General features: G+C 40.2%; 1 protein-coding gene across 1 annotated transcript in view; it reads right to left on the reverse strand.

Moving 5' to 3' along the window:
* MYO16 (myosin XVI) overlaps positions 1-4,608 on the reverse strand; it is a 365,576-nt gene extending 360,968 nt beyond the window's left edge. Inside the window, exon 1 of the mRNA XM_066176778.1 lies at positions 4,436-4,608. The gene's annotated coding sequence lies outside the window, so the exon portion shown is untranslated. The remainder of the gene's footprint in view (positions 1-4,435) is intronic.
* Between the last annotated feature and the right edge of the window lie 10,192 nt (positions 4,609-14,800).

Raw genomic sequence — 14,800 nt, forward strand, 5'->3', positions numbered from 1 at the left:
ATCCTGCAGATAGTCTTTCCAAACATTTTGTACCTTGTTCTAATTTCTAAACAAAATAATCCATTTTCTCAGAAAAACAGATGCACAGATTTTTAGGTATCAGAACTTTTTTTTTTTTAAGGTTTACACCAGTTTATTTCAAGTTCTCTGAACATCATTTCACGTGAACACAGAATTTCTATTTGCAAGAAGAATTCCACCCCACCCCCCCAGTTTGACACTGATCATCATAAAAACTAATATGTCTTCTGAACCACAAGCAGTATCTTTCAGTTACCTGGCTTTTACTGTCTGAAGTGGTTCTGTTCTATGCTTGTGTTGCAGCTGCAGAACTTTTTCTCTCGGCAACTCAGTTGAGAGGGACTTAAGCCTAGAAGCACCAGAAAAATTAGCATGGCTACCACAGGGCCTGTATGTCTGAGTCAACACAACTGTCAGCCTTGCACTGCTGGGGATGCATGTGCTCTTCCATGCTCTGAAGGCCACTGAAGTCAAGATTTGATACCTTAGCCAAGACATACATTCCTTCCAGTAAGTAAAAGTTATTTTCAGCATGACTGGAATTAACCAGGTACTTCTCTATGTGTAATACAAAAGTCACACTTAAGACAACCTCCCTGAAGCCATTTACCTGTGAAGCTTCATTGTTGAGAGAGTTTAATTAATTTTTAGTCCAACTTTAAGTGTCCCTTTTAATGTGACTAGCCCATTAAAAAGATAATGGATTTATCCATTTGGTATACCATTAGGAAAAAACCCTCAGTCATCTCTTCCAACAGCACAAGGCAGCAAATGATTTTTTGTAATATTTTTTCTGCTATTGCAACTTCCAATAAACTCTGTTGTTTTGCAGTGGATATATTCAACCCTTTGTATTAAAATATTCATTCAGACTGAACACAGAGATGTTCTGACTGAAAGTAGGTTGGGTGTTTTGTCAGAAAGAACAAGTTTTGCTGAAACAAAAGCCTTTCTGCAAATGATATTGCAAATCTAGTATGCAATTTTGGAGGGAAATGTAATGATCACAGATTTCAGTTACATTACTCATTAGCTGAGACTTTACATAGTCACTATCAAGACCTGAAGCCAGGTCAAACACCTCAGGTGCCACGCCTTGCTTTTATGATCCCAAATATTTTAGGGAAGAGAAAAATCTTTCCCTGACCAAACAGACAGAACAGACACAGAGTGATATTTTAAAGTGAAACATTTAGAAAGAATGAACAAAAGCTAAAATCCATTATCCCTAAGAGATGCCAGGAATATATACACTTTTAGCCATGAATCAGAACATGATTTATTAATAATTGCTCCACAAAAAGGCTGTGTGAATAGTCCTAGATATACACAAATATTAATGTTTGATTGTTGTGAAATGTCTCAAAAATTAATTACCAGCTATGCTTGGCACTACATTGAAAACACACGTTAAAGAAAATTACAAATATAAGTGCAAAGGTATGAGTTAGATGCCTGCCAGGATGTTTTTTTCATCTTATTGAGCTAAAAAAAAAAAAAAAAAAAAAAAAAAAAAAAAAAAAAAAAGTTTGTCGTCTTTTTCAGAAAGACACAACAAACTGTATTCACATGAACTTGGCAGAGTCTTAAACAAGCAGGTCTGTCCCACAAAATGGCAAGTATCTCCAGTAGCTGCTGTTGTAGCTAATCTGTGACAACACAATATTCCCAGGTACTATCAGCTGCATCCCCAGCTATTGCTAATTTTGTGCAGGATCATAACGTTTTTCTATGTACATTAGCTACAATTATTTTAATAACAGTTAGAAGCAGAAAGAAGACAAGGTGGAAAAAACACAGAGAATGTGCAAGTGATGTTTGCTAGACTGTGATCAGAAAGACATTAACAAGTCGACACAAAGGATTGAGATGTTACTGACAGACTATATAAAATGGACCATGTTGCCTTTTCGAGGTTTAGATTTTCTGTTGTTGTTATTGTTTAGGTTTTTTTATGTTTTGTTGGGATTAAGTCAGATGAGAAACTCAATATTTTGTCACTTTTTTATAGAAATGGACAAAAAAAAATCATGTTCATGGAAATATGAATAAAAGCAGTATTCAGATGGGAAGAATATTTTCTCTTGCATCTCACAATTAAACAAAAAACCCTTTACTATGTATGTGTATATTGAGATTGCATATTTAAAGAAATCAGCCAGAAGCAACTTGTTGGTTAGGAAAATTGGATGAGACAGAAGAGGCTGATGTAAAAATCTGTAATTGAACTCATAGACGTGTCCCATTTATTATGGCCACTTACCTTATGTTCACTTTGTCAGAGCACCCATGTCTAAAGTCAGAAAAAATCATTCCCTTCCAAAGGAGTAAAAATGTGGTTGAAGCTGCTGTTCTGACTGTGATTTCATGACAAGAATGTTTTAAGGCAGCTTTAACCTAGATGTCCATTTTCCTTGATATGACACTCTGCATAAGCATGGTATTTTGTAGATACCTTCAAGAAGGGATCTGAATTTAGCACTAATATCTTGTTTTACAGGGGTGAATGCCAAATTCTTGTAATCTCATTATGCTGTTTGAAATAACAGTACTGCTTAAAAGTAGCATAATGACAACATAAAATGCAAGAGCTCTTTCAAAGCAGTGCAATAAACCACTCTTACCATGATGGTCAGTTGCCTCAACCAGCATGACAAATTCCAAGCAAATCAAGCTCGATTTAATTCCTACTGTACAATTACAGAATATGTGATACCCTATGTTGATGTATTCAAATAACTCTGTACGTTTCCAGCTGGAATTATTTTGATCTCCCACTTCATAATATTTTGATGTTTATTCTTGTTACACAATTAATACAGGTTCTGCATACTATACATCAAGCATTATTGCTAGTACTTATAAAATTATTCTATAAGCAGGAAAGATTCAATTCATAATGAAGTTGTATTATAACAGAGACAAAATATATAAAGCCATTTGCTGTCTGGAAACTGAGCTCTGGCCTGACCCATGTAATATTAGACAATTGGCTTCCCCTCTGTTCCTTCCCCTTACAAATTGCTTGCTGTACCTGTGTCATCTTTTGAGGCCAAGGACTGGCTTTCTCTTTGTGTAATGTGATTTGCAGCTGGGATTTCTGAATGCTGCTACAACACAAAATTACTGCAACGGTTCAGAGCTCTGCTCTACCAATCACCCCAATCCCAGTCTTTATTGGTACTTTTAATGGCACCCCTGCTGTTACAGAACAATAGCCCACTCAAGAGAACTTGTCCCATCACTTTGAATCTACTGTAAACACACACATACTACACACATAACACGCTTTTTTATTCCCTTTTTTTTTTAACCCCCAGGCACATCTCAGATGCTGGCAATGGAATCTAGAATGTTTTTACACTCACAAAATCATTCCCAAAGCAAAACATCACCTAAAAAGGCTACTACCTCGGCACTGCCTCCTCATTTTTGGTGTAATGTAGCGATAAAGGTGCTAACAGGACTAATAAGCAGAATACATAGTAGAATAGAAAGCTCCACAGGAGAATAGTCTCCTTTAAAGTTGTGGGAACAGGAGTCGAGAGAAAAAAAGATCTGCCTGAGATTCTGCCCAGGAACAACCCACAGCAGGAGACAAAAGTTCCTAAACTGACTGTGTAAACACCTAAATTGCATCATACCTCTCTTCCTGAAACATACGGGGTTATCCTGACACGCTCTTCGCTATCTTGCCAGAGGGAAGGAAAAGTCATTTCTTCCCCAGAACGATCCTCCAGATCAGGCTCCCACTGCCAGCAGCCCCAGCCCTGGAGTAAAGCCAGGGCTGCTGGTATCCAACCTCGTACCCGCAAGTTTCCAATGGCGAAACCCGGGAACAGGAAGGGATCCAGCCAGGCACGGCGGCGCGGAGGACAGAGGTGAGGAGCCACCTGAGGCCAGCTGGTGCTGGAAACCAGCCTGGCGCTAACACTGCTCTGAAGTCCTTCTGTCACCCATTCGGGAGGCACGCTCCCATAAATGATTGGGATTTAACCGACTGACACTATCAATGAAAGAAAATATTTATCAGAAAATCGCCATCCAGCTCCCTGCCAGCACTGATTTCCACTAGCTGGGTGGCAGGACCGCGACAGACTCTCCACCCCAACCGGGGGCTCGGGAAGGGCTGATTTAAAGAAAAGTGCCCATCTGACGGAGCCTGGGCTAGTTCTGTGCCCCCAGCACACAATGAGCGCGGGCTGAGCCCCGCACCTCACCGGCCCCGAGCCGCCCTGGCTCTCTCCCGCCGGCAGCGAGGCGAGTCCTGCCGCCCCTGGCGGAGCCCACCGGGGCTGGCGCCAGCCTGCGAGCCGCCGGCCACGGGCAGGGCACGGACACACGGACAAAAAGGAACACAGAACAGAGGAAAAAGCACACACACCGCCACCCTCCACGCTCCCCTAATACTCACAAGACACCACCAACCAAATCCGTCCGCAAAAGGATCCTCCTCATGAGCCCGCTCCCGGTACGGGAGACCCGCGGGGCAACCGCCCGCTGCGGTGCGCGCTTGCCGGGCCCCGCGCCGCCCTCCTCCCTCCCTCTCTCCCGAGGGCGGCACTCACCTCGGGGGGACGAGGCCGGGCCGGGGCGGCCGCCTCTCTGCCGATGCCGGGCAGCGGCGGCGCGGCGGGGCGAGGCACGCTTCCACTTTCTGCGGGGGTCTTTCTTTGCCGTGCCGAACCGTGCGGAGCCGCGCCGCCTCTGCCTCCCCCGGCACTCCTCCCCGCCCGCCCCTCGCCACCGCCTCCCCGCGATGCGAAGCGATGCGAAGCGAAGCGAAGGGATGCGAAGCGGCGCCCAGCTGCCGGGAGCGCAGGGCCGGCCGGGGGCGGCTCTCCCGGCGCCGCCCCGCCCCGCTACCTGCCGGGGCACTTCAGAGGAGACAGCCCGCACCCCAGCGGGCACCCTGCCGAGCCCCTCTTGCATCCCTCTGCCTCCCTTTGCGGTACTCACCTGCCGTGCTCGGGGCTCACGCGGCCCCGCGGGGCACGCCGGAAAGGGCTGCTGCCTTTTCGGGGTTTGACATGCTTTGTCCGCCCCTCTCCTTCGGTAAACTGCTCGAATGAAGAGGTCCGGGAAGGCTGTGTGTGTGGGAGCAGTCTACATGTACTTCAACACTACAAAAACCCACTTGATTCCCTACTGGCACCTAATGCCCAACGAAAGAGAAACGCTGGAATGTCATAATTATCTCCCCGTGAGATGGAAGCAAAATCAACGCCTCTTACGAGGTTGTACTTACAAAACAAATGGCAGCTTGGATACATTTGTTTCTGTCCCGGTGCTATAAGCAGCCTGCTCAGGTCCTACTGCTTTAGAGCTGTGTTTCCTGGCACTGTAGGTAGAAATCTTGCAAAAACATAAAGGCAGGGAAGTTTCAAGTCCCAGTGACAGTCTTTTGCCTACTTATTGAGTAGTGAGACTAGGTGTTAAGATATTTTGCCCACAGATGAGATCCCTGCCTAACTTCTAGCTAAAGTGCTCATCAGAGCATCTTTTTTTCAATGGACGCTTAAGAGAAGCACCTTAGCAAAGTCCTCACTAAACACTGCCCTACAGAACACATGGTATGTAGTCTTCCACAACATCTTCTCAAAAGGAGTCATCTTTGCTATCCGAGCAGGATTCATCCACTGATTTCCTCTGTTTGCAGGTTATACCCTGCACCCCACATGGGTTGAAACTCACTTCCAGGGTTGTATTTACAGATGTGTTACCTTCTCCCACAACCCTTTCTAGGCCTAGCTGGCATGCCACAGATACACACAATACCCAGATACCTACACTCTATGAAATGCTGTAGAATATAAATACCTACTTATTAGATTACCCTTCACCTTGAGTGGTTCCTCCTTACCTGATGATGGCACTTGCACTGCTGACTCAGTTTTGGTTGTATGAGATATAAGCAGCTGTCCCTCATTTAAAGCTTGACTGTGATCCACATGTAAGTGGTCCCAAGATTTTCCAGAGAAGCTCAAGCTATGAATCATGGATCTAACCACAGCTATCTCCAGACAAAATTATAGGGAGCTGGTATGCAACTGAACAGTTGGTGTTCCTGTAGCCAGATTAGATACAGGCAGCAGGGGGTGTGGAGTGCAGCGTTGAGGGCAGAGCACACACTTCCCTACATCTGCAAACTGAACCAGCACACAAGAGTGAAGGAGCTATGGGGACTGAAGAAAAGGAGAGCCTAGTCTTTGTGATTGGTAATCAATTAGGAAATATCCTCCCAGAATATTTTTTATCCTGGTATTGCACACTATAGGTATCAGAATTCAGACCCTCATTCAGGCACCTGCAGGTTAAATCCTTGCCTTCTAGTTCCTTGACTTTGAATTCTGGCTGCCTTCTCTCTGAAGCACTTTCTTAGAAAGTGGACAAAAACCCTCTGGGGCTGAGGAAGGCCTTCAATGGCTCTTTGCTTGTTCGTCCAGCCCACTAAATAATCAATGGTTATGCAAAAGGAAGGCAATTTCTTACTTGTGCTCTGTAAGCAACTTTCATGTATAAGATCTGTCATTTCCTATTGATTTTTACTCTGTAGAGAAAGACTGATGTCGCAGGTAGAAGGGATCTCCCAGATTTGTGATGTCTATTCTTTTTCCTTTGACTTTTTCTGTAATGTGGATTTATTCTAGTGCCACCTTCTCTGTTGAGGGACTAGGGGCTAAACATCTAAAACTGAAATGAAGCAATGGGTGTCTAAAGTACCCCAGTAAAGTACTTTAAAGCCAGTATTTCATGTCAAATAGAAATCATAGTAGTAATGAGATAAGCTCCATTCTTGTAAACACCAACATCCAAAAGTTTATTTACAGGGCTAATTGTATTTCAAATCATTGAGGCGTGTCAAGCTGAAAGACTTTCTCAAAAGTGAAATCTAAAAAGTTACAAAATAATCACAACTATGTATCTAGAAATGAACAAGCCATTCATTTTTTTGTTCTTAGAAGAAGAGAAAGTGGAGCACTGGTATGAAAAAAAGTTTATATCTTAGTGCTTGCTGGTGCCTGCTTCACTTAAAAGAAAGAAATATTTAGGTCCCCCAGAAGGAGACTCCAGCACTAAATTAGATTGCTGTTTCCCCTAAGGGTGTACATTTACAATGCAGCTAAGCTGGTTTGGGCGGTATTTGTTGTCCTAAAGGTGGCAGTCCTCTTCCTAATGCTTCCTCTATTGGAGCAGAATTTGAAGAAAGCTAAACATTTCTCCATAGCTAGTTGAGATGCTTGAACAAGTTCTCTGAGAGTCAGTTCTGGGTAGATGAGAAGGAAGCAGAGAGCAAGCAGCTGTAGTGCCAACAAAAGGAGATGGGGACTGCAGCAGGCAGCCCACAGTTTGGCTGAGCTGTCTTGTGAAATTCACCTTCATTGGAAAATTACCTTCTCAGAAAAGACTGTACATTAGATCTGCTCTTCCTATGCTATTATTTTACATAATTCTGGCTCAGTGAGCTGCTAAAGAGAAAGCTTCTGTTCCTTTGTCATTAGGACACACCATCAGGGTGAGAGAAGACCTCATCGCTAGTGCTTCCTTGAAGAATTGAATCTAGGTACTCAAACAAGGCCTCAAACCAGTCCAGTTTCCCCAGTGTCCTCAGTCATTCCTCCTGCATCAAATTCTCTAGCTCCAAATTCCAGTGCCAGGTAGAAATACATCCCCAGTTCTCAACACATTGGCACTGACAGCATCTGCATCACAACATAATCCCAGCAGGAGTGCTTGTCTGTGTGGTTCCTGTACCCAAGCTATCCCTGCTGGCACTGCAGGATACAGAACTCTGCTCTGTAGATGTACTATTTTCCAGCAGGCAAACCATATGAACATTTAATTCTCACAGTTAATAAAATATTGGATTATTCCACTAAACTGGCAATATTTCATTGAAATAACAATATTGATTCTGTTTCTAAAGCTGATTCTTCTTATATTAGAAGACCTCAAAGGTAATTTTATAATTACATCTGATGTATATAATGCTTCCCAGTTTTTTAGTTTTCATTAGTTTTCTGACATAGAAACATGCACAACTCTTCTTTTGCAAAACCACAAATTAGAAGGAAGGCAACAAAAAAATTCCCCACATAGATATTTGAAGTTAGTGATGTTCACTGTAAAAATAATTTAGCGCGACTGCAGATTAAAAAAACCCAAAAATTTGGATAAAATCTTTGTAATGGTGAGCTAACCAACCAATAGTGTTAACTGCATCTATTCAAACTCCAATATGAGCAGAAAGTTACTTAAGTATAATTTCCAGTCTTTGTGTATTCTACCGAGAACGATATTGCAGTTCACTCATTCATTCCTGTATTGATAGTTATGAATCTTAATTCACGGTGTCACATTAGTGTCACATTTGACACTAACCTTCAAACAAATCATTGCTCCTTGCTTCTCCCCCAGAGCACTGTCATTATCAGGGGATGAAATTCTGAATCAGACGGAATTTGAAGTAGTTTGAAATAATCAGTTCATTTCTGTAAGCTACTGTTGGTAGGAAATTCTAGTTAGGGTCCACACAGTGTTTTTATAAGTAAAACCCTAGAGAGAATCCATTAGAAAACATGGCCATTTCCACAGCATGAGCTTTACCGAAACGCCAAGCATGCCATTGGAATAACAGGAATAAGGGCAGCATTCCTTCTGCAACTCAGAAATTCCTGTTTCATACAAAATGGAACTGAACCTCTGTTGTTGTTTTGAAGTTTCCTTCTTATGTTCAAGAGGATTGTCTTTCACTTTTCCACCTTTTTTTTGAGTAAGTGATATTTTCAGCAGGTCAATTCAAACTAAAGATCATGCTAACTCTACATTTTCTTTAGGATATATTCAACTTGTGTTGTGAATGTCTCATCCCTGTAAGTATTCAAGCCACACTGGGTGGAGGTCTGAGCAACCTGGTCTAGTGGAAGGTATCCTTACCCATGTCAGGAGGCTTGCACCTAGAAGATCTTTAAGGACCCTTCCATCACAAGCTATTCTATGATTCTATGATTTTATTAGACTTAATGGTTTTCTCCAGAAATATAATTTCAGCTATGTACCTTGGAGACACAGAGGCATGATACTGTCTCTGCTTGTTCCATGCCGATACAATACACGCTCTGTAGCTGTCTTGGTTGCTTTTTAGTGGAGTAGTCAGTTGTGGAAGAAAAGCATCTCTAGTTTGACAGCTAAAAGCTTAGGTAGGAGGTGTGAATCATTGCCTGAAAGCCGGGAGACACTTTGTTCATGCAAATTGCATGAGGTGAAGTAAGGACAGGAAAAGGTTTCTAGACAGCTAGAACCAAAGTGGTCTCAGAAAAGAAAAGTGGGTAAGAGAAGATTTGAATCAGGGAAAGGGAGAGGGTATATTTTTAATCAAGCCAAACATACCTAATTTTCTATCTTTGAATGCATTCCAGTTTTGCTGCATGGACATAAGTGGACAGGTTATGTCAAAGAAAATAAATGGACAGAAAAGTAAAACTAAAAAGTAAATCTACTATGGCTACAAACATGGCAGGTGATGCAAAAATATGAAGTAAGTGAAGAGAAGAAAGTGACCTAGAATATACACATCAAAGGATAAATATATTGCTTGCTGTTGAACACCCACATTAAAGACCATTATTTTTAAAGGAGAGGTCATGCAGAGTAACAGAAACATCAGGAAAAGTGAAAAGGGATCAGAGGAAGGAACAAGGGAAATAAGGAGTCATCTTTTCTGAACAGAGAATATCTTTATTTATACATAACCAATGCACAGCAGCCTGGCTCACTTGTATTGAATAAATATCTTTGCTGCAGTCTTCCGCCAAGGTTAATGAAACATTATGAAAGTTAGTCAAGGAGAAAAATTTTGTATCCATTGAAGTGTGTATGAATTTCACAGTATTTTTGTGTCTGTCATTTCAAATTATACTCATCAGTGTTTATTTATTTTTTCAGATAAGACAATAGCCTGATCAGATTGCTTTCTGGCTCCAGCTCTACTATCTAAATTCATCAATAACGACTTGTTCTCCAGTTCAGATTTCTGTATCTTAACCTGGAGAGTCATATCTCATTTTCTATTCTGCCAGTGAGCTAATTACAGTAGTGGGATTGGCATTTAAAAACTGGTAAGAAAAATTAAAAACAAAGTGTAAAAGTTTGTCTCACATTTTGTATTGAAAGGTTCACTTTGAATCCATAGTGCAAAGCACAGCACGAAACACATAGCACTTTTGCTATGGATTTTCCCTGTATCTTGATCTCTTCTGAAAAGTGGATCAGATGCTAAGCTTGACAAAGACATTGATTTCTATTCATGGGTTTGCACTAATCAAGGTACAAAGTGTTTTAATATGCCACATATCTTCTTGACAATTAGTTTGGGGAAGTACATGATTTGAAATACTGGAGCAGCTACTAACCTCTGAATAGCACCACTGCTGATCTGAATTTATGGCACCACAAGGGTCTATCCCAAGCATAAAACTACTAATTGTTGATGTGTTAATGAGGGATTAGGTTACCAAGAGCTTCAGCTGCTTGGTTATGGCTGCATTCAAAATATTGAATTAGATGCCATTAGCTTTTACAGAGGGAGATATGTTACATTGGCAGAAGTAATTGTTCAGAAAACTTATATTTAGGCATTTTACAGACTTGTGCTGAAATGCTAATCTGAGATAACTCTTCTGTAGATTTGTACCATTTTCATCATTATGCAAGTGATTTACATGCTGGAGTTAGGTGCAGAAAATATTCTGTTTCTACGTTAAAACATTGTTTCTAAGGTTAAAACACATGAACATCATGTCTGTTACAGCAATGCAAGGCAGGGAATATTTGCATTTAGCTTTAGTTCAGTAACAGTATGGCTACAGTTACTTTAAATTCTTAGTGAAGCATTTTTAGAAACTGGTATTTTGAGAAGAATTTTTTATTTGTAGGAATCCAAACCAGTTCCTTCATACTGCTGGTTCAAAACCACACTTTGTCAGGAAAAGCTTTCTCAGGAGAAGGGCATGCAAAAGTGCAATCAGTGAAGCGTAGTAAATAATAATGTGCCTGCCTGTAACCTATCAGAGTTACTAAATGGACAGTGTAGCTGGTTAGGATGAGATCTGTTCCTCATAACTCCAATGAGGATTAGCCACTACTCTGAATAAGACAGACCCACAAACTAAAAATGACTTTTTGACACACCAAGACAATGTCCTGTATACTTCTTGGGTTCTCCATGGGTTAGCCAGCTAATCTTTTGCTTCACTGTTTCCACACTTTCCAAAGGTTTTATTTACATCCTGGTGATAAAAGAGGGTGTTTCTATCTAGTGGTAGTGGGAAAAAATGGTGATAGTCTTGGCAAGAAATGTATAGTGTGTTGCTCTGAGGTGTTTCAAAGGAGCTTGACAGCTTGGGCGTGATCACAAGGGAAGGTGGAGGAGAACAGAGGGGAGCGGCAGGAAGAAAGGGAGGAGCTGGAAAACAGAAAGACTTTCATCCTTAAAGACATCTTCCTTTCTGTCTCTATCCTTTCCAGAGATGATGACAGTGCTTACCTGCCATATATCTCTACATAACCTTAGGCCTACCCTCATGATCTTGGGTGAACAGACGAGGATCTCATTATTCAGGACCACAGCATCAACCCTGACCAATTCTGCATCTTCTGCAAGTAACTCACCTTGTATGGAGACACAGCTGAGGACAGTGCCTTCAGTCAGCAGTGATATTCCTCTACTCCACAGGAAAATCAGCCTCCACTGGCTGTTGATGAATATCTTTCAAGGAGACTGCCTGGATTTTTCCCATGGTTCTAGCAATAGCTCAATATCTGCTGGGTATTCACACTTTGGTAGTAGGCTGAAACTGGCTTTACAGGTTTTGTGAAGCTACTCAAATGTAACGAGTGGAATTAATATATCCAGAAATAAAAATTAAAATTTGACCTTCTGCATCCAGTTTCCTTTGAACTGGGCTGAAGGACTGGGAATGAAAGTGCTGCAGGAACTTCTAAGGTTAATCTACACATGTCATAACCTTAGGTAATCTGAATAGAGTGAGTGATTCTCAGTGGTGCCAGTAATCATTTAGTCAAATGAATCTTACCAGTACTGTCCATTTTGTTTGGAAAAAGAAAACTATTTTTCTAATTGAGAGTTATCCTGATTTTTATCCAGATATAAAAGATACATTTTTTCTAAATTTATGATAAATATTGATTTTAATATTAATTTAAAGCTTCTTTAGAAAATAAAGTGTTTGCTAACCACTTTTTCATTCATTAGGAGAAATTCAAATCAGGGTAAATTACACATTTTTCTGGCAGGTTCCTGAGATTTTCTGTTTACTGCTAGCAAAACTGGAATTTTATCTGTCATCCTGGATTAGGGAATGCTCTTATTTCAATTTTTACATTTAAAATACAGATAGAACATACCTTATTTAATTTAACATTTCGGTGCGGAAAAGTTTTCTCACAAGAAAAAGAAAAGTTTTTCAGATGACTCAACCAATCAGTTAGGCATAATAAAAAAAAATTATCTTTCCATTAGTTTTACTAGATCTCTGACTTCACACAAGCCAAAATAATCCCTATTCAAATGTCTTACTAATGAAATTAAAATGGTAGTGGCAAGGCTGGGAAATTTAGACACTGATTTAGTTAAATTTTTATACATGTACAAATTTCAATACTTATTTTTAAGGTAAAACAGATAGATAAAGATGGATGTACTTCAGTGGGGTAGTGCTGAAGTTTAAATCAGCAAATCAATATTCATTTAAATTGTATGGTTCAAAGTAAATGACCTTAATCTACAAATTTAAAAGAAATTATTTGGAACAGCAAAGAAAACATTATTGAAAAAATTAGAACTTAGTGTTATTTCAGCTCAACAAACTGACTACCTTTACTACGTACAGAGACCATGGAAAGATTCGTTTTAATAGTAATACTCAAATTACAACACCACAGCTCAGGTATTCACAGTCCCTTCAACTTCTTTACTAGTAGGCAATAAATACAGGGTTTAGATTGGGTCAACTTGTCTTGTCCACCATTATCTCAATTTTCTTTAAATAAAAGGCAAACACTTCCGGCACTGTGTTTCTAATCCTCAATTTATTATGACAAAATCACCCAGAGATCTAATGCCCTTCATATTGCACCAGCAGAGTGGAGGGTGTCCATATGAGATTAGACAGCACCTACACAGCAATGCTAATGAACCTTCCTGTTCATTTCAGTCAGACAGTGTTTCAAATACATTATGACATCATTAGTATTTCAATGAAAAAGTGCTGAGCCATTGCTTTAGTTATAGACCTTTATGCAATTTGTTGTGATGCCTTGCTCCAGTTCTTGATGAGTTTTGCCCACGGAAGGTCAGATTTCCCTTACCTAAGAAGAACTTTGGTGAACAACCAGCAAATATTCTATAGAACTAAAGAGAAAAGTACAGCAAAATTTATACTTCTTCCAGTAAGGCTGTGCTGGAGGGGATTTCAACAAATCCAGTGGAACCAATCTCTAACAGGTTTATTTCCATGCCACCCTTGTCTCCCCTTCTTGTAGTCACACTGCTGCACTCAGCACAGCAAGAGAGGCTTGTTTCTTCTTTTCTGCCCCTTCAGGCTTTGACATAGATATTCTCCTTCTCCCTATGTTTGTGTGTAGATAAGTATGGAAAGGGAGAGTAAAAAGTTTGAGGATAAAGTCTTTCTGCCTCCCTGTCCTTGACTTGGAACTGATTTAGAGCCCTTTGCTACCATACCTCCCTCTCTGTACTACTGTATCTGAAACATTAAATTCAAAGACAAATGATTTATAGAAGATATCAAGGTTTCTAGGCTATATATAAGTACAGATAAAAGTTGTCTTCTTCTATAGTTTGATCCTATTCCCACTTCAATCAAAATCAAGTGCTCAGTTTTGTGATAGCACTTTAATAACAGAATATCTGAAGAGTATATTCAACAAAAACCCTATTCAAATTTTAGAATTATTTAATAACAGTGGTAAAGATACTTAGAGAACAGTTTATATTTTATAATAGCTCTTACTGGTAATGATAAAGAATGAAGTAACTTTAGGTGAAGAGATAAATAGAAAAGATTGCTAGATTATTTTTCCTTCAGTAAGTTTACCTGCAATGCTGAGATATATGCAAATAAATAGGAAATGACAGAGGACTACTGCCTTTTCACTTTAGTCCAGTATTATGCTAGACAAATGTGCCATTTTAACCTTTTCCCTCAGAAATACCTAAGAAATACTAAAGAAATTAAACATATGTATATATCAAATATAGGTACCTAATTATCTCTAGGGAGCCAGTGAGATAAAAGGGTTAAGTTGTGTTTAACCAGAATGTATACTTAGTGTTCTTTATCTCCCTGGAACTTGTTAGCACTTTGAGGACCAATTCACTAAGAATGAATAATACCGTGAATGACATCAGCTTCCGCCAACACGCAAGAGGTTACTATGGTAATGGAGAAAGTTTTTCACAGTACAAAACAAGTACCATACTAGATATATTAGCCAGCCAAAGAAAGCAGTCACATATTAACTACAGCATCTTTCTAATGAATAGCCATTTATGCAGCATGCATGTTAGCAATTCTGCTGAGTTCCTCTGAACATCAAACTGTTGGCAGTTATATTGAAAAACTTGGCAGATTTACAAAAGTGCTAACATTTTGTTTTCAGCAGCTTCTTTTTTTCTTTCTCAGAGCCCATATCTTCAGCATATTCACAGAGTCTTTAGTCAATGCCAACCAGGAAGGTC

The sequence above is a fragment of the Chamaea fasciata genome, unplaced genomic scaffold, assembly GCF_029207755.1.
Source record: "Chamaea fasciata isolate MVZ Bird 193981 ecotype frontalis unplaced genomic scaffold, bChaFas1.0.hap1 SCAF_2, whole genome shotgun sequence".
Taxonomy (NCBI): Eukaryota; Metazoa; Chordata; class Aves; order Passeriformes; family Sylviidae; genus Chamaea; species Chamaea fasciata.